The sequence below is a fragment of the Odocoileus virginianus genome, chromosome 24, assembly GCF_023699985.2.
Source record: "Odocoileus virginianus isolate 20LAN1187 ecotype Illinois chromosome 24, Ovbor_1.2, whole genome shotgun sequence".
NCBI classification, from domain to species: domain Eukaryota; kingdom Metazoa; phylum Chordata; class Mammalia; order Artiodactyla; family Cervidae; genus Odocoileus; species Odocoileus virginianus.
The window spans coordinates 24,859,623-24,872,128 of record NC_069697.1 but is presented as its reverse complement, the minus strand read 5'-3'; the positions used below and the strand labels follow the sequence as shown (position 1 = coordinate 24,872,128).

Genomic DNA, 12,506 nt, shown 5'->3' with positions numbered 1-12,506 from the left:
TCCCACCCCGGAGCCCACGCCTGCACCACCCTGGAGCCCAGGAAAAGGCAATTCTGTGAACGTAAAAGTGCAAGGACTCTCTGCCAGCCTCTACAAGCTCCCTGTAACAGAGCTTGCCCAGGGCTGCCCAGCCACTGCAGCCCCAAATCCTGGGTCTTATCTCCTTCCCTTCCGTGGGAAATAAATGCACAGACTGGGGAACAGGGCCAGCAAGGGACCCCTGGCATTTGAGTCTCCTCTGAGCAGCTGATACTCCAAAGACACCACCCTGTGTTCTTTCCTCCACATTGTGTGATTACAAAGGTCTGCCCAGGCTGGACACTTGGGTTCCAAATCACTGAACCTGAGGTCAACCATTTGCCTAGTCTTTCCTCAGTTACTGCTATGCCCTCAGCCCCTGGTGCAGTGCCAGGAGGCACTGGGAAAATATTCATGGAATGAATGAATGAATGAACACACACTCTCTTAGCTATGGGGCTGAACGTGAAAGTTAAAGTGAGATCCAACACAGTGCTTTTCCAGGACACAATGCCGTGGTGTCTTTCTCTCCTCCCAAGATCACAGGATCCTTGGGACTGAAAGGCACAGAGAAGGATGAACAAGAGCTAAAGGGCAGGCTGGGGGGAGGTCAGGAGAGAAGGTGGCTGCATCGGGGGCTTCATCTCATTGCTCAACACTGCTTGCAGGGGTCATTCCCATAGCCCCCAGTGGGTGAATCACAGGAAAGAGGCAAGACTGTGAGGTGGGGGTGGGGTGGGGAGCACCAACGGTGAGTCAACCGGCAGCTGCGTGGGCCCTCCTTCTCTTTCTCTTCCCCGGCCACCCCCCTGTCCCCCGCTGGCCATGGGAGAAGGAAAAGAATCCTTGCACCTGTCTCCCCAAACCCATTAAGAAAATGAGTCAGGAGAGCAGGTTGGAGCACCGCATGCACCTGCAGAAGGCTGGAGAATGGGAAGTTGAATAAGGCACCCAGGGCCTGGGTGGGGCAGGCTGTGGGTGGAAAGCACAAGTTTTGGGTCCCCAAGGCAGAGATTCCAGTAGCAATTACCTAATGGCTGGGGCTGGATTCTCTGATAGATCCTGTGGGGCATGAGATGGAGAGAAGTGGGTGGCTGTTCACTAGAAACCAACAGATTCCCTGGAGGAGAGGGACAGGCGGCCCATAGCCCACAAGCCCCAACCAAGGTGACTGCTACCATGCCTGTCCCCAGGGCAGGTGAGCAGATGTCTGTCCGTCCTTCTCCAGCAGGCATCCCGGGCACCCAGAGCACAGGCACAGAGACCCTTACAGAGGGACAGCGAGACCCAGAAACCCTCTCCCTGGGAGACAGACAAATCCCAAAAGACAGACATGCAGATAAGCCACCTCAGAACACACATACCAGACCATGCACACATACACACAAAAGAATGTACTCTGAAGTCCCTTCCGGAAAGACAAACCCAGAGACTCTCAGAGGGGACACAATGACCACGTCCCTTTCTTCCCTTCCCTCTTTTCTCTTCCCACCCTCCCCAGGCCTGGCGTCCTGCCACACAGAACCAGGCAGTACCTGTTTGTACCAGGCCCTCTCTCAGCCCCTTTAAACAATGTTAGTTTTCCAAGGAGTGATGTGAATGCAAGATCCCCCCTCCCCAACAAACACCCACACCGAGCCGAGCTGAGAGACTTCGCTTTCCAGAGACCAAAGGGAGGGATATGGGCCCGGTGCCAAACCAGGCACAGAGAAAGCGGAAGGAGAGAGGGAGGGGCTGGTCAGACAGGTATGGCAGCCCAGGGGAGGGAGGACCGGGCAGCTCCCTGCTTCTCCTCCCCCACACTGTGGTCCACACAGCGGACCTGGGCTCACTCAGAGGGGAGAGACCTTACCTAAAGTCCTGAGCACAAAACTGCAGCCCAGAGCCCTCCCCGAAATCTCAGCCCTCCCACCCCCAGCCCCAGCCACCGGGTTCCCTAGTTGCAGGAGTGCCTTTTGTTTAAGATGAAGACAAAGCGGGCTACAAGGACCCTGTGGTTTTCAGGCTGTAAGAAATCCCAGATCTCACTTCCCAGGGGAAGTTCCTCTTTGCTGGGGCAGCCCAGAACAATCCAGGGTGGAAAGTGCTTGCATCTTTCTTGTCAGTTCCCTATTGCCCAGAGCCCCAGCCAACCCCTCCCCCATGCCTGAAACCCAGCTTCAGGTGCAAGAGAAGAGGCCGGACCTGCTGGTTCCTGTGGCCTCTGCCTGGGATTCCAGCTTGGAAGCCATAGAGCGAAGCCCTGGTGGTTCAGATGGTAAAGAATCCGCCTGCAATGTGGAAGACCTGGGTTTGATCCCTGGGTCAGCAAGATCCCCTGGAGGAGGGAATGGCAACCCACTCCAGTCTTGCCTGGAGATTTCCGTGGATGGAGGAACCTGGTGGGCTACAGTCCATGGGGTCGTAAAGAGTCGGACACGACTGAGCAACTTTCACTTTACTTCACTTCCAGGACTAGGGCCAATTTAGGGAACAGAAAATGGGACCAAGGTGGCCTGAGGGGACAACTTGTAAAGCTGTCTCTGGCCACTGAGGTCTGCACACTGCTTCCTACCCAACAAAAGAGAAAGTGTTTTTGGTGACTGCCCTACGCAGATCCAGATTCTACTCCAAACTGCCTTTCCTGGAAATCAGAAGAGGGTAGGAGGATATGCTCGCCCCCTCCTCCCTGATGGTGATGGTGCAGGATGGCACCAAGGAGGTCCGGAGGCCTCGAGTCAAGGCTGAGGGCAGAGATGGGTGAGCGGGGTAGCTCTTATCATAAGTCACTCACAATCCTCCGAAAAGATGGTCTGAACACACTCTTCTCAGTGGTCAGGACTGGTGACACAAAAACATCTCACTCAAAGCAGCACTACTCACAGAAGCCAAAATGGAAACAACGCAAACATCTACCAGTTGATGAATAGAGAGACAAAATGCAACATCCCCCTACAATGGTACACCATTCTCAGTAAAAATTAATGAATCACCCATACCTGCTACAATTCAGATGAACCTTGAAAAATATTATGCTGAGTGAAGGAAGCCAGTCACACAAGATCATTCATTGCATGATTCTATTTGTATGAAATGTCCAGGAAGAGGCAAATCTATAGAGACAGAGAGCAGATCCATGGTTGCCAAACTACCTCCAGGCTGGGGGGAATGGAAGTGATTGGTAAAAATATGGAGTTTCTTTTAAGGCTGATGAAAATGTTCTCAATTCAATTACGGTGATCATTGTACAAGCCTGTGAAAATAGTAGAAATCATTGAATGGTACATTTTAAATGGTTGAATTGTGTGGTATGTGAATTATAGCTCAATAAAGCTGTCACAAAAAAAGGCAATCCACAAAAGCATAAATCAGCCACATATATAAAGTAGGGACTTTGAGGACCAGCAGAGGATTCAGGAGACAGAAGGGAAGATTTTGTTTAGATACTGAAGGTAGGTTCCCTGCCTCTAGGTTAGTGACCAGAGCAGAGTCTCCAAAGAACTGAAGTCACTTTAAAAGATTAGCATTTGAGTCTTACTGTTGACATGAAAATATCTGAGTTTAGTGCTGAGGCAGCAAGAACAATTTAAGTGGAAAGCCACAGATGGTGGGAAAACCCATCAGTAAGCCACATCATGAATAATAAAGTTGATCTGATTGTTCATTTTTATGCCCTGTGCCTCAAGGCCAAAATTGTTCATAGTCAGTGCTCAGTAAATGGTGACTATTTGTCATTGTGATAAACACAGCTCTGATGATTAAAGCCAGTCCGAATGGGAATAGACTGCCTAGAGAGGCAACAAGCTCCTGTCCCTAGAAGTCTGGAGAACAATGTGTGCTAACCAGCTGTCCTCTGGGTTCACTTTAGGAGGATTCCTAGCTCAGGTAGGGGTTTGGACTAGAACTTCCCAATCCTCCCAACTCTGAGAGCCTTGATCCATGTTCTGCTGTCACAGAACTTACGCTTTGATTGGACAACCACAAATGTTCTCCAAACCAAACTTTTTATTGACAGAAGATGTAGTTAGAAATTATTAGAATGGGGAGAAAGGTAGGAAGGTAAGCCTCCTAATGGAGGAAAGAAGACAAGCCTACAGTCTAGAGATAATGAGGTCTCCAGCCTGCTATCTCTTCTTTATACCCTCGTCTCCACTGATACCAAACTGGAAGCAGCCGTCTACTGGACAGTCAAGCATAGCTCAGTCGTTGGCGTCCTTCCCCTTAATCCTGTTCTCTGGAGCATGCACACTAAAATCGCCTAGGCTGTCCCTGTATTTCTTTTTAATACAAGAACTCTTATTTTTTTTATGATTTTATTAATTTATTTTTGAATGCACTGGGTCTTCATTGCTGTGTAGACTTTTCTCAAGTTATGGCAAGCAGGGGCTACTCTCTAGTTGAGGTGTGCGAGCTTCTCATTGCAATAGTTTCTCTGGTTGCAGAGCACAGGCTCTAGGAGTCGCGGGCTTCAGTAGTTGTGGCATATGGACTCAGTAGTTGCAGTTCTCTGCTTCTCTTGTGCAGGCTCAACAACTGTGGCACACGGGCTTAGTTGATCCAAGGCATGTAGGACCTTCCTGGATCAGGGATTGAACCCATGTCTCTTGCATTGGCAGATGGATTCTTTACCACTGAGAGACCAGGGAAGCCCACCTGCACATTTTAAAAGCTTTATTGCAGCAGCCAGGAGTTGAGCTCTTGGCCTTGGCTCTGCTCTCACATGAAGACCTCCAGAAACACACCTTTCTCCTCTCCCAAGAGGATATAGGCTACAGCCCACGTCCAGAGCACTTCAGGGTCCCTGGTCAGAAAGAATGAGATAACTGCCCTTTAGGAAGGAAGAGAGTGACCAGTCCCCAGAGCCTGACACTCCAGGGACACAGACAGAGGCTGAGAGAGGACCCAGATGGGTCCCTCTCATAGAGGTGAGGACAACATGCAGGAGGTCTGAGTGATAGGAAGGGGGAGACAAGGAGTCACTGGATCCCCAGGAGGATGGGTCCCTAAGGAAGGAGTTGCACAGCCCACCTGCCTACATACCTCCACTGCAAGAAAAAAGCTTTCCTAAAGGTGTGTTCAGATAACCAGACAGGAGTGCAGGAGGGGGAAAGGAACTGCAAGGACCTGGGTCTCCACTACAGCCCCCACGCCTACCCTCACTCCTAGACCTGAGAATTACCTGTGGCCTGGAGAGTGAAGTCACTCAGTCATGTCCTACTCTTTGTGACCCCATGGACTGTAGCCTACCAGGCTCCTCCATCCTTGGAATTTTCCAGGCAAGAGTACTGGAGTGGGTTGCCATTTCCTTCTCCAGGGGATCTTCCTGACTCAGGGATCGAACCTGGGCCTCCCGCATTGTAGGCAGACGCTTTACCATCTGAGCCACCTGTGGCCTGGGTTGCTCGGCAATGGAGCTATTGTCCAGTGAGTGGTCTTTTGTTTTGAATTTCCTGCCCTGCAACCTGAAGACTAAGGCAAGGAGTTAGGGGAAGGGACCCCAGGCCTTTATTCCCTCCTGTTTTTATTCACACATTCATTCACTCATCCACTTAGGGTATTTGCTTATCAGACAATACCCTAAACAGTGTGGTGTTCCTACCCCACAGACTATAGCCTCCTCTGTCCATGGGATTTTCCAGGCAAGAATACTGGAGGGGGTTGCAATGTCCTCCTCCAGGGGATCTTCCGGACCCAGGGATCAAACCCCAGTCTCTTGCATCTCCTGCATTGTAGGTGGATTCTTTACCAGTGAGCCACCAGGGAAAGTTCCAAAACAGTGTGGGGAGATAGCTTTTTGGTTCTTTTCATACCAATCCAGTGCAGGTAGGAGCCTCCTATGAATTAAGCAAGGTATAGCCTGAAGGTTTCTGTTGAAAGGTGAATATTAGGAGTCCTTAGTCACTAATTTGGTATATTGATGGTTTAGCAGCCTGGAGACCACCCTCAGATCAGCAAAGTGACATACCCAGGGGCAGGGCCTGAGAGAGGGGGGCCAAGGACAGCAGCATACTTTGATGGGAAGAACAGAGTGTCAGCACTGAGTCCAAGTGCCCTCTGGGGAGGCAGGAGGTCTGGTGGGGAAAGATACTGAGGTGAGCTTCCTTACCACAACATTGCCTGAAGTTTCAGGCTGTGACGGACTTTTGAGTATTCATTTTTCAGCCCACATTCCCCGGCCTCAGAGAAAACTAGGGATCTGCTTGAAAAGAGCCCTTTGTGATCTGAAAAACATGCCCCAGGTACCCCCTTAAAAACCCACAACTAGTGGGGTTGAATAGGAACCTTTGGAGAACAAATTAGGAGTCTGGGATCAACAAATACACACTGTTGTTGTTCAGTCACTAAGTTGTATCCCACTCTGCGATCCCATGGACTGCAGCATGCCAGGCTCCTCTGTCCTCCACTCCCTCTAAGAGTTTGCTAAAATTCATGTCCATTGAGTCAGTGATGCTATCTAACCATTTCATCATCCATCGCTCCCTTCTCCTCTTGCCCTCAACCTTTCCCAGCATCGGGGTCTTTCCCAATGTGTCAGCTCTTCGTATCAGGTGGCCAAGCTGTTGGAGCTTCAGCTTCAGTATTAGTCCTTGCAATGAATATTCAGGGTGAGTTTCCTTTAGGATTGACTGATTTGATCTCCTTGCTGTCCAAGGGACTGTCAAGTCTTCTCCAGCTCTACACTTCAAAATCACCAGACACATACTACTACTGTATATAAAATAGCTAAACAACAAGGACGGTCTGTATAGCAGCAGGAACTGTATTAAATATCTTGTAGTATATTCAATATCTTTCCTATGTTGGAAAAGAATCTGAAAAAGCATATATATAAGTCCATGTATAACTGAATCACTTTGCTATATACCTGAAACTAACACAACACTATGATCAACTGTACTTCAATTTTAAAAAAAGAACCTTTGAATGCCTTGATACTTCATACTCATCAGAGTCCCAAGGGAGGGCACATTCTGACACACTAGCCCAGGCACCCAGTCCAGCCCTGGGTTAAGAGGAAGGGTCCCTTCTTGCTTTCCTGATACACAGGGGCTGTGACCCTTCCACATCTGGTTCAGAAGAGAAAGTTGGACAGTGTAAGTGGGGTGGTGAAAAGTCATGGGCAAGGTGTGATCTTCTGAGAGCTCTCCCGGTCTCCAGATCTCACTGCTTCATCCTGGGAAACAGCCACTTCTTAGGCCATTCCAAACCTTCTCCGCAGTCAAGAGTCATGGCCCACAGGAAATGATCATTTGTGCATGGTAAGCTGGGGTAAATGCTTGGGACTAGGTGTGCTCTGGCCATGCAAAGCCTCACTCTGACACTCAGAGAGCTGGCGGGCCCAATGCATCACATAAGTATAGCTCACTCTTGGCACAGCTGGTGTGACCAGACACCCTGGCAAGTAGCTCTGGCTTGGGGAGACCATTCTGTTCTGGTTAAGTGAGGAGCTGAGGGAGGAACCAAAAGAAATGAGATGCAAGCAGCTATGGCCCAGCTCACCTTGGAGAAAGGGCTCAGAGATCAAGATTCATGGGAGCTGGCAATAAATTCTCAGAAATTCTACCATAAACATCCAGCATAAGGTTAATCACCTACCATAAATGCAACCACAGCCCATGCAGAAGCAGGACTCGGGGTGGGGGGGTCTCCTCAAAAGTGCCCAAGGCCAGCCCTGCCCACCTCTGTCCCCACCTGCTGGAGAAGAAGGAAGTAAAGACTCCACCTGGTGACATCTGGCTATGCCTGGACAAATGACTCCTATATGGATCTGTTTCCTCTCCTGTTATTAGGGGTGGGAATGGTCAGCCTCAACATTAACACAAGTTTTATGATTCTATATATCACTCAAGGAGTCCAAGGGATTTGGCTTCAATCTGAAAACAATGGGGATTTTCTCCAGAGGGTAGAGCCTAATGATGATAAGCAGGTATTTTCTGAGCACCTGCTGGGTTCTCCCTGGATACATGAAATTCAAGCCCCTGCCCTCAGGACACACAGGAGTCAAGAACAAACAGCCACTCACATGCCCACCCTGTGTGCATACATTCCCTCTGATCCTAACAGCTAGTCAGCCCCTTGCCCTCCCACTTAGACACACACACACCGTCCAAGTGAGGGTAGTGCCACCTCTCCCACCCATCACAGCCACGTGCATGCCACCCTTCAATGCACATCATACAAGTCCCTGTGCACACACAGCCAAATCATCCAAACCAAGACACCCAGGTACCTACTCGTTACTGCTGAGGACTCCTGACTGCAAGTGCCTGAGACCCAAGTCAAATGGGCTTAAGCATGAAATAGCATTTATTTGCTTACATAATTGGGAGGTTTGGGATGTATATTTGCCTTTGGTATAGCCAGATGAGGGACTTGATGATGGCATCAGATTTTCTCTCCTTCCCTTGACTGTTTCCTTCCTGTGGGCTTCCTTTTCAGCTGACCATGTCCATGCTACAACAAGGATGGCAACCAAGAGAGAGTCTCTTTCCCAGTCTTTATGGCTTAAGTTCCAAAGCTGACTCCCATTGGACTGACTGAGGTCACATGCTCCTCCTGGAACCAATCACAGTAGCAGGGGGACTGGGATACCAGATTGTGAGCCAGGTAGGGGACAAGGTGGTCAGCCCCTCTCAAACTCTATAGAAGAAGGGCAGAAGAAGGTAATTCACCAAAAGAAGAAGAGATGCTGGGCAGGTAAAAACAACAGATGTTTGCTACTTACTATAACCCCAATGTACACAAAGGAGATGTGGAAATATAGAGGCTATAGGGGTATAAAGATATTGGTGTACACAGCCATTGTATAAATATAAATCCTGCCTGGTCAAAGTCTACCTTCTCTACTTATCAAGGAAATATTGATCTCAGATAAATGAGTGATTCAGACATAGGATATAGGAATTCAGAGGCAGAGAAGAGCTGTTTTAAATGAGTTTGAAAAAAAACAAAATGAGTTTGGGCTTGATGGAAGTGAGTTTAGAAAAGAAATATGTGAAATGCAGTAAGTTATTGGATAAGAACAGGTTTCCTATGAAACAGCAAGGCCAGGTGGGGAGGAGGGGATGGGATTGAGGGTTTCAAACGCCAGACAGTTTATCCTATAGGTCACAGGGACAAAGGAAGATGTGGGCCAGGAGGAAGACACGGTTAAAGCAGTGCTTTAGGAAGATTCAGGGGGCTGCAATGTGTAGGTCAGACAGTAGGGGCTAAAACTGGCAGGAGACTAGACAGGGAGCTATTGCAGCACACAAGTGAGAAGGCTTGTGGGGTGCCAGGAGCAGGGTGGTGAGAGGATGGTAAGAAGAAAGAACCAACAGTATATGGCAGTTGATTGCCTGGCCAAGTCCAACATGAAGGGAAGCGAGAAGGTGACTCAGAGGCACTTCCAGTAGCTCCCTTCTGACCCCAGCACCTTCTGCTCTAGCAGACTGAAGCTCACACTCACCACGAGCTGCTGGACATTAGCATCAGACCACAGCTTCTTGCAGACAGGACAGCATCCGCTAGAGTCTATGTCTGGTTCCCATCCCTGCGCCAGCCTCTGTCTGGCAGGGCATCCACCCAGAGAAGATGCCTCAGAGGGCATGTGTAGACTCTCCCCCTGAACACACACAGTTTACCCCCATCACCTTACCTTTGTTCATCACACATGCACGCACACACACACCTTCACACCAGCAACAGGGTGATGAGGCCACCATGAAATCCTCTGTGGTCCTCAACAGGAGATCCAAATCTGGGAGAACCTGTTTTCTCCCCTCCCATCATGCCATGCTTGGAGAACAGGGTTTGGCTCTTGTCTGACTCTGATGAAGGAACTGGACAAATGGGAGCCAATGCAAAGAGATGTCTAGGATAAGGAGATGAATGCAAACCACATTCTGCAGACCTCTTAGGTAGCTGGCACTGAGAGTATGCTCCCTGGAGAAGAGGTACAGACTGCCAGAGGAAGAAGGGACATTCATCTGTATGGTGGTGGTGGCGGTTTAGTCGCTAAGTCGTGTCCGACTCTTGTGACCCCATGGGCTGTCCCTGCCAGGCTCCTCTGCCCATGGGATTGTCCAGGCAAACATACAGGAGTGGGTTGCCATTTCCTTCTCCAATTCATCTGTATGGCCCCTGGGACATGACCAGCACCAACAGGAAGGAGCCCCCAGAGAGAGGCTTCTGCTGGCTGTGAGAAAAGACCCCCAAAGCTCAAGCTTTGGACAAGTGCAATCGGTATTATCACCTGGGAAGTGGTGGCAGAAGTTCAATAGATGGGTTGGCAGGGCCCTGGACACACGTCCTAAGACCTACTATGTGGACTGTGAACGTCCCCTCATGGAAACTTACAAATAGTTTGTAAGTTTATCCCTCTAGGCAGGGATGGGTAAGTGCCCTAGTCCACATGGCTCTGAAGAGGACTGGACTGAATGCAGTGGACTCCTCACTGGTGGGATTGACCAAGCCTGTTGATCACACCTACTGCAGCCAGTGTGACTGAAGGCCAGAGGATACTGAATGAGATCAAAAGAATTTTGTAACCACTTCCCAACTGTGTGAAACTAGGCACACTACTTAATCCCTCTGAGGTTCCTTTTCCGCAGCTGAAAATGCAACTACCTAAGGACTGGTCTGATGATCAGGTAAGTCAACAGTTGAGGATTTTCAATCAATGTTAGCTCGACTCTCATCACACCTCCCCCATGCGCAGCCTCCCCATTCCTTCACCATCTTCAGGACCAACGGCCCATGGAACTTGTGTTCACACCCACTTTGACTCATCTGCCTGGTGAAAATTGAAGTCCTTGAAGGATGGGACCATGTCTCATGCATCTCTGTGTCCTCTGCAGTGTCCACTCAGCCCCTGGGATGTGTTCACAAGGCAGAGAGCGATCGTTCAGAAGGGTTGAGGGTAACTAGAGAGAGGTGGTGATCACGAATATAAGAAGGAGTCTCTGGGATTGTAATAAAGGGATAACATGCAAAACTCTGCTACAATGCAAAACAGAAGCTTGCAAATCCAATTCCAAGGAAGCCAGCCGTGCAAACTGAGCACTGCCCATGACACCCTCTCTGCTTCCCCAGCTCCCAAACCAGGGGTCTTTTCCCTGCCATCCTTGATGATGGTGAAGGTGGTGATGTGGGAAATGAATGATGGTGGTAATGATGTCAGCTTTCATTTGTTGGGTTCCCACTAATGGTCAAAGTGTCAGATCTCTTACATATTTATAATCATAAAATAACCCAGGAGGAAGGTAACATTACCCCATTTTACAGATAAGGAATCTAAAGGTCCTGCAAGATTTGACCTCAAGTCTGGGCTAAGTCCAAAGCCTGGGCATGCTATTTTCAGTGATGTTCTCTTCTGAATAACTCAGAAGAAATGTCCCCCCAAAATTTTTCTTCTTTTATTTAGCAATCCAAAAAATATATTGTTGGTCCTTTAATGGACCGGAACCTGGTGGTTCCGGGAGTAAGAGAGAGAAAGAGGCTGATATCCCCTGGTTTAAGCGGAAAGCCAATAGAGTCCTGTTCTTAGGGCTCACGTTGCTGCACATAGCCACCAGGCGCCCTCTCAAGTGGGTCTTAGAAGCCCGGGCAAGGAAGTGAGCTCAGCGGGCCTCTGCGCTCCAAGGAATTAGCCAGAAATAGAGAGACAGAGAGAGAGAGAGAAGAAAGAAAGAAAGACACAGGGACCAAAGCTCTGATGGAGCAAGGATGTTTTAATCAACATGGCTTGGGCATATATACTGTCTTACAAGGTGGTTATTCTCAACAAAGACAAAGATTAAAATTTCAGACTTACAAAACATAAGATGATCCCTACCAAAGAGAGAGAGTTGCAAACAATCACCTTTTACCATTTGGATCATAAAAAGGAAGAGGGTACTTATCACTGTGATGAGAAATGCCTGGATTCCTCAGCTCCGGGAAAGGCGTGCCTCTCCTCTTAATTCCTGAATATTCAGGAACCAATAAGGGCCAGAGGGTTCCTGACAGATCCAAAACAGCACACAGGAAGCCTCTTGTTAAATGCTTCCTGACAATATACATTATATTCATTCACTGAACATCTAAATGACCTCTTCTACTTAGTAATCCAGACAGACCTAGGGGACACCTCCCAAAAAAAAGAAAGCCCAGGAGAGCAGAGACCTTGACTGCCTTACTGACTACTATATCTGCAGCCTTAGAAAGTGCTTAGAAAGCACCTTCCAACATATGATGAATGAATTCACTAAGCACTGACTCAGTCTATGCCATTGTGTGTATGTGTGTGTGTGTGTGTGTGTGTGTGTATTAGAGAGGGTAGGAGAGCAGCTCAGGTCAGGTCGGGTCAGTACTACCTACCACCCAATATCCAACATACCTTCTGGGATTCCTTGGTCTCTAAGAGCTAAAACAACTCCAAAACAGATCACAATGACACAACCCGGTCTAGTGACAAAGCTGCTGACCTGGAAGGTGGAATTGGGCTTGGTCCCATCCAGCCGGAACCTGTTTAGCCCCAAGGAGTGTTA

The 12,506-nt window shown here is 48.9% G+C and overlaps 1 long non-coding RNA gene across 1 annotated transcript; it reads right to left on the bottom strand.

The window, feature by feature from the left end:
- Positions 1 to 8,255: 8,255 nt before the first annotated feature.
- On the bottom strand, positions 8,256 to 12,506 carry LOC139030823 (uncharacterized). Its single transcript, XR_011483232.1, has 3 exons — positions 12,356 to 12,506; positions 9,668 to 9,818; positions 8,256 to 8,637 (listed from the first exon to the last, which is right to left on the bottom strand). It is a non-coding gene; the product is annotated as an uncharacterized lncRNA (long non-coding RNA).